This window comes from Ceratosolen solmsi, unplaced genomic scaffold, assembly GCF_000503995.2.
Source record: "Ceratosolen solmsi marchali unplaced genomic scaffold, CerSol_1.0 scaffold35, whole genome shotgun sequence".
Classification (NCBI taxonomy): Eukaryota; Metazoa; Arthropoda; class Insecta; order Hymenoptera; family Agaonidae; genus Ceratosolen; species Ceratosolen solmsi.
In genome coordinates, this window is record NW_011948423.1 from 6,953,945 (window position 1) to 6,962,246 (window position 8,302).

Here is an 8,302-nt window from a genome sequence, read left to right on the forward strand (position 1 = left end):
CGGCCAAAATTCACTAAAAATTTCAGATTTATAGTGTAACAACTTATAAAGACTGAGAAATTTTGAATTTCATTTGTAAATTGAAAGTCAAAGTTAATAATATTAATATATCAATTGATTAAAATGCAACATATGATCCACTTGGTACTATGACTTGATGTCTTTATTACTTCGATAAGAATAATTATTCTATTCAACAATTTCACTCCATCATTGGAATATAATCCATGTCACAATAAAATCAATTTATAAAATTTTAATTTATAATTAAACTTAAAAAGACAAAGTTTAAATAACAACAATGTTATTGTACTGATTGATGTAAATCTCTTATAATTTTGAGATAAAGTTTAGTAAAATTATTAAAGTATACCAAAGTCTCTAAATATTTTATTTTTATAAATACGTTTAATGTACAAGGATTTTCATACACAAAACAATTCGTTCTTATTTCTCCTAATACTGCAATTTTCAGATAAATGTATAGTACCAAAATGGTTATGTTATTTGATTGTATTTATTATTTTAACGTAATTATCAATAGAAATAGATTCCGAATTCAAGTTTACCGAACAGTAGACATAAAAATCCTTAAATGTAACTCAGTACATAGTTTTATCGCATCTTTTATAATCCAAGTTTTGGAAAAAAAAGGTTTAATCACAAGTTGTTGATTAAAATATATGAAACTAGCAGTTAATTAAGTATGCGTAGATAAACTCTGAACTTATTTATATTAAACAAACATTCGTAAATGCTGCATAATTACTTTATATATCATTGTTAATACATGTAAAAGGCAATTCTGATAAGCTTTTTTGCTTTTTCATTGCTGTAAAGTTAAGAAAGGTAACAATTTTTAGTTCTTTGTTGAGACATAATTGAATTTTATGTTAATGCTCTAATAGAATATTCACAAAAAAAAACTTAATACAAATTAAATATCTTATGGCAGTGATTATGAAACTTAGATCTATACACTTAACAAATATTCATATTGAGATTAAAATAAATTACAATATATCTAGACTTTAATAGACAATTTTTACTTTCACCAAACTTGTGTACTATTAGATTATGTCAAACATCCTGTACTCTATTAATTTGTCCAATTTCGTTCCTGTGAAGTTTAATATAACCCTTATTACTACAATAAACATTAATCATTCATCATTTCGTAATCCATACAGACTTTAATCTTAGTACCATATATCAAAACAGCGTTATTTAAAACGAATAATACAATCTTTAAAGATGAAGTTTTAATATATTTACAAATTAATATAAAAACGAGTACATATTTATACTGTAAATGTAAAGATTATAATACGAATTTTATAAAATATTTAAGTTCGGTGAAATATATAAATTAAATATTATCACATATAATATATATATATATATCGTATGGATAGTTTATATTGTAAATAAGTTTATACTAGATTAAATGAATAGAATAAGTAAAGTTTATACTAATTTATATCTTTGGTTAAAGTGCTTGGCCTTAGTACTATATAGAACAATGCATCATTAAACATTATATATATATAAATGCGAATGAGTGAGTGTGTGTGCGCGTGTATAAATATATACATTTATATATTCATGCATCTGTCCTAGGTGTTATACGATTAACTATTAATATACTTAAAATAACAAATACTTTACAATGATGTTATTTATTTACTTTCTTATGTTCTTGAGTGTCAATAATTGATTCACTTCATGCTTCGATTACAAAAGTATCAAAATTTTTGTAAAATAATAATAAATCATTTAAATAAATAATCCTGGAAATATTTTTTAGTTTGTTAATAAGCCCAAGGCAAGGATGATTCGAAAAAACATAACATAATAATTGTGTAATCCAGCCATGAAACAGAAAAAATAAATACTTGTAAATTGCTTAATTCTTTATTTTAAATAAATGACACTAAGCCCCTTGGTAACTTTTTGCTTTAAATGTTTGATCAAAGTTAATGCCTTTTTTAATAATGTGCTAAAATACTATTATAAACGTGAATAAATTGAAATAAGATAACATGCTTTCAATTTATTAAACATTCACTTAATAAATTTACTAAAAATTACACGTTATTCCCGTTAGTGTTACATACAAGGTTGGATAATCAATTGATGTCATTGATGCTATTTGATCCAACTGATTCAAGATAAACAAGCAGCCTCGAATATTTTTGAAGATGATAAAAATCACTAACACCTGATCGAGAGATCTTATAATTTTTTATTTATTCAAGATGTATTAATGAGAGAGTGGACATATGTGTTTGTTTGGAAGCCGACAGCCGAATGACTGTCTTAACTCCTTTTCTTGCTTTTACCTGCCGTTTCCATTGAGATTCGCAGTTTCTTTTATGCTACCGAAATTATCTGCAAAATTTGCATTTGCACTAATGCTCTATTTTACGAGGGTGAGACATTGCAAACCGAAGTTTCCTAAAGTCATATACTAGGATATTACATAATTATAATAAAGTAAAATATAAAAACTATTGGTTGTTTGATTTCTTTTTTTTTTTTTTTTTTTTTTTTTCCATGAAAATTAATACTTTTTAATTATCCAAGTACGAAAGAGAAATATTAAGAAGAATTGTTTATCACAGAAGTATCAGATAACTGAATTAAACTGCTGTACAAAATACTGTAATGGTTTTGTTTTTAATTTAGCATAAATAAAACAAAAATACGTAAAAACAGATTGATTTTGATTTAAATTTATTGTTACAGGACATTTTTCGTATACACATTAATGTTATTATTACATATACACTAATCGATTGAAATTTTTGCATGGTTAAGTTGATCAAGTATTATAATTATCAAGAAATTAGCTCCACTTTATTTCTTTTAAGCTTTTCAATTTTCGTCTTATTAGTCATTAAACATTCGTACTATTAATTCGAATCTGTTAATCCAACGTGTACCCAAATCAGTCAGTGAATTCGTTTAAGAGCAGCTCAAAACACGTATATTCGTCTATATATATACGAAACTCGAAGTCGGTTCAAAACTTAAAACTCACTTTTTTTGTAGACACTTCATACACACGATCTACAGAACTGTGCAGGTGTTATTGAAATAAATCAAACGAAATACGCGGGCTATCTAAGAATAGACAGTAATAAATATATATTGTCATTATTCTTCGAAACGCGCTTGCAGTTTCATTATTGTTTACGTAGTGTATTAAATCGGACCCATACACCAGCTGATAATAAGATGTATAATATGATACAACTATATCGAATAATTTTCTCTTTACATAATAGTTCTAAGAGACCCTTAGTGTTCAACCGAATGCCATAAAAGTATGATACAAATAGGTTGCACATAAACTCTTCTACTACGATTTATTACTTTTTGTTTCCATTTCCTTAACCATTCCACCGGCACGGGAATCAACAATGACTTATCGAGGCTTTTAACGCGTAATTAATTTTATGTCGATGAAAACAATTTTTTTTTTCTTTTTTTATTATACTTTTACAGAATTTTTATTTTTATTTTTATTTTTCCAACCGAAATATCGTATGCAGTTTAATATACATACGAGAATGAAGAAGAAACATTTTATTTTAAAGCACAAATCGTCTTCATCGGTTTATTTAGATTATTAATATTATACGTGTAATTATCTTAGTTGTTGTACAAACATTGGTAAGCCTTTTTTCAAGGTAACCGGAGAGTTAATGTGATTCATTGCTTATTGTCTGGTCACAATAGCAGCCCTCATCGAGTCACTTTTTTCGAATCATTACAGTGATTATATAGATTTTTAACGAAAAATTTACATAAAAGTAGAAGAAGAAAAAAAATTGATAAAGAATTACATTAATTATCTTTTATCGCTTTTAGAATTTATACGTATATTAACAATGTGATTAATTATTTAAATCAATAGATTTGGATTTTATCACATATTATTTTTCATTTTTTCATTTAACTCAAGAAGCTTGTTATACATTACTATAGCTCCTTCGATTGATTTATCAATAAAATTATAATAATACATAATCAATACATTTCACATAGAAGAATTTTACAAATACTAATTTCGTTTTCTTCGTTTGTCTCGTTAATGAAGATAAACTAGGAATAATTTTGAACAATGTACGTTTTAAGCCATGTGCAGCGATTATTTAAAAACTATAAACATAAATGCCATTATTAACTATTTTATTACATTCAGATGTATAGACAGAATGGTGCCGTTTTGAAATTAAAAAAATAATTATTACAATCCGTAAATAACCAATGAGATAGATAGATAAGCATCGAGTATTTAACGCGTAATTTTTTTTTTTTTTTTTTTTTTTTTTTTTTTTTTTTTAATGTCAAATGCATAAAAATTATTAAAAACATTGAGATTTCGTTGTATTTCAGTTGGTGATTTATGATGCACGATAATCTTAACAGGTTCATGTATTAAATTCCATCTTTTTGATTGCATTAGCAATTCAATTCTTCAAGCGCCGTTATAGTCTCTGAATCAATTTACGATATACGATTAACTGTATATATTATGTAACAAATAATAACATTTCTCCATTATGACATATACTTATAAATTCTCGTTATTTTTATACAGTCACAAATTTTAAATACTTCAAAAAATAAGTGATAAAGTAATGTTTATATAAATCACTTTAGAATCGAAATAATCGTTTATACCAATTGAAAATAAATGTATACTTTTAATGAATTAGATGTAATTAAAATGTAAGCTAAATATACTCTATTAATAAAGCTTAACAATTCATGTCGGTGGACATGTCGCAAAGCGACAACAAGTAATGCTTTAAATGTTCATTCTTGTGTAAGCCTGTAATATAGTTTATATTTACAAAATTTCTGATAAATCCAAGTAGACGCAATTGTATAATAATTTATATTAACCCATTACATGATTTTTTAGGCGATATACATTTGTATGGAGCATTCTCTGCTCGACGATCTGCCGGCTTCGAGTTTCGAGATCTCATCACATCCTTATCTGATTCCTCTCATTATATAGACTTTTTTTTTATTTAATGCATATTTCATTCGAGAGTTCGTCCAATGAATTTATGGTGATCGAATTGACTCACTTTTCGTTCCGGGAGTAGGTACGTTAAAAACGATCCTATTTTTTCGTGGAATTTGCAGTAGAATTCTGTAATTATTTCTTTCGTTCTTTTTTCATTTTCTTATACTTATTTAGAAAATTAATTGAAGTTCAAAAACAAAAAACAAAAAACAAAAAACAAAAACAAAAAAAAAATTAAAAAAATTAATTAATCATAATCTAATATATTATATTCTCACCCTTGTGAATGTGAATTTTCTAATTATCTTTCTTTATTTTTTTTTTTTCTTTTCATCGACCTCTCACTGCAGTATACTATACAACCGAACGAATTAAATCAAAATATTATATATTTTTTTAATGACTAATATACATATTTACTTGATTATCACACCATTAAAATTTTAAATACTAGCAGAATTATCTAACGATGCGCACTATTAGCGCTACAGTAGCTTAGGTTCTCAATAATCAAACACGATGTCTTTTACGTCAAGATACATATCTATTAGCAATTAGTGTCTATAAATGCACGATAAAATGATTTAGCTTATTCTAGCACATTTATGATTTTTAAAATTTTTTTTATTCTTTTATTTTTCTTGACATATATGATATTTGTAATAATACATATTAAATACACATGCATTTAACATTTAAATAGAATATATATATTATTTGATCCGTTAACTTGTGTATTGCTTCTACGAATGTTACGTGAGAGGTATTTTTTCATCAATTTTTTATATATATAAAGTAGTGTTAAAGTAAAAATTTCAAAATTATGTATTTATAATTTTTATAAATTCTTAGAGTTTTCCACTGCGAATCCTCTAATAAGTTGCTCATGATCACCGTAAACTCAAAGTACATTTTGAGATCAGAAAAAATTCTCTGTCAAGTCCTTGCATATATTAACACCAGAAATGTTCGACCGCATTATTTAATGAAGTATATTTTAATGATGATAGCTTATATATATTTTTTATTTAAGTTATATAGAATATGAATAGTAACATTTAGCAACATTCAACTTCACATATAAAGTGCGCTCGAACGTTTCGGATTTGTTTTCTCATCTTTTCTTTTTTTATTTTTTTTTTGTTTTTTTTTTTGTTTTTATTTATATTAAATAGCACTTATTCAGCAAATAATAGAGAAGCCATTATTAAACATTTGTATATATTTTCATTTTTATAATGCCTAATATGACACATCGAAAAGTGAGAACGTCTTCATAATTTCCCAACTAATTTATTTCTTACGGTTTTCCTGCAGCCATTCAGGAAATCCACATTGGGAGGTTCTCTAAAAGGAATTTTGAAATTTTGAAAAATTTATGGCTCTCATATTTTCTAAATTGTCCTGAACCGTGGGTATTTTGTATCCTTACGCTTACATCGTTTAAAATGCTTTCAACTTCGGTTATAAATCCATCGCTTTAAGAATTTTTATAAACTCGTTCTTTTTGTATAATTTACTTGCTCCTTTTACATCAACATTTGACATTCGCAATTTTTCTGTGAGTTTCACACAGATTCTTTTCTATATTAATGGTACACGTAGCTCATAACATGCATCATGCATATTTATTTCCATTTTTTGTTTCTTTTAAAAAAAGCTCTTAAACGTACTCGATAATCAGTTGATTAAATTCACAACTTTCGTATTACTTATTTCCATTAACGTACATTTTCCAATGGCTCCAAGTCTCAAACAAATAATATATATGCCTTAATTACATTGATATTTTTAATTTTAATAATTACTGATTTTTCATTTTTAAGATCGTACTCTACAGTTCTACTTGTATCTTGCATTTCTTATGGTCCTTATTGTTTTTACTCTTTTTATTTTGAAAATATCGCAGATTTAGAGTATAGTGTCTTATTTCCCTTATAATATGAATGAAAGTTCCTTTATTACTTTATTTGGCCATACTTTCATATGTATTTTTATTATTCTTAGTACTATAAGCAATATCTATATGATTAAGTTTTTATATCTTGTATTACGAAAATTTAAATACATTTAGTTTGTAAAATAGTGGAATAATTTAAAAAATTAATCAATTTATAGAAGATATGTTTTCATTTAATGAATAGATTGTTATATTTTATATATGATTATCAATTAATGGATCAATTAATGTAGTACTTTTACATAATAATGTTTCATAGTAAAATAAAATATAGTGAAGAATAGTAAAATACAATAAAATATAGAAAAATACAATAAATACAATTCAAAGTAATTTTCTACACTATTTTTCTTTCACTACAAATAAGTTATTATTACAAAAATTTATGACGAATAAATATATATTATAATGTTTACTTTCATCATGCTAGCAACTTTCAAGGAATTTCTGAATTAAACAACAAAAAATTATTCATTTTTAATCGATGTTTTTAAAATTCAAATAATTTTTATTTAAACTAGGCATTACTTTCATGGATAAAATTACTATTTTACAGATAACATAAAGTATATTATCAAAGTCCAAAATTGCATGTTTTTTTAAATAATTTACTATTTATAATATAGCTAATTTAATTTATATGTAGTATCGAATGTAACTGTATTAAATTATTCTAAAAATTAAGTGACAAAAATAAATTATGAATATATATTTTATTTAATTAATATAATCAGGATATCTATCAGCTTCAAAATTTCAATTAATTTAAAAATTTTAAGATTTCTTTAAATGGCTACTGGAAACTAATTAGATCTTTAAATTATAAATAAATTCTCATTTTGCTATATATTGTTGTATCGAAGGTTATTTTTTATAAATAACATTAATAAGTTCATAATTGTTTTAATAATATGTCAAAAGTGAAAAACGTAACTACTAATCTATAAGTAAGGGCTATTTTTAAAAATATTGTCAAATCAAAGACATATTCGCATTCAATACTTGCGTAATAATGTTATTATTAAATTCTATGTTTAAATATCAACATTTTTCATTATCTTATCGAACCATTAAATAATAGATACATAAAATAATATGCAATGTTAAAAATATTCTGATCAATATGTGCATTCTTTATACTTGGTTATACATATGTACATATATACATACAAAAATAATGTATGTACGTTTATATATAATCGTGATAAAGAATGGAAACACTAATTGGAATATCCATAACTGTTATTCATTAAAAAAAAATCAATATATATATATATATATATATATATATATAT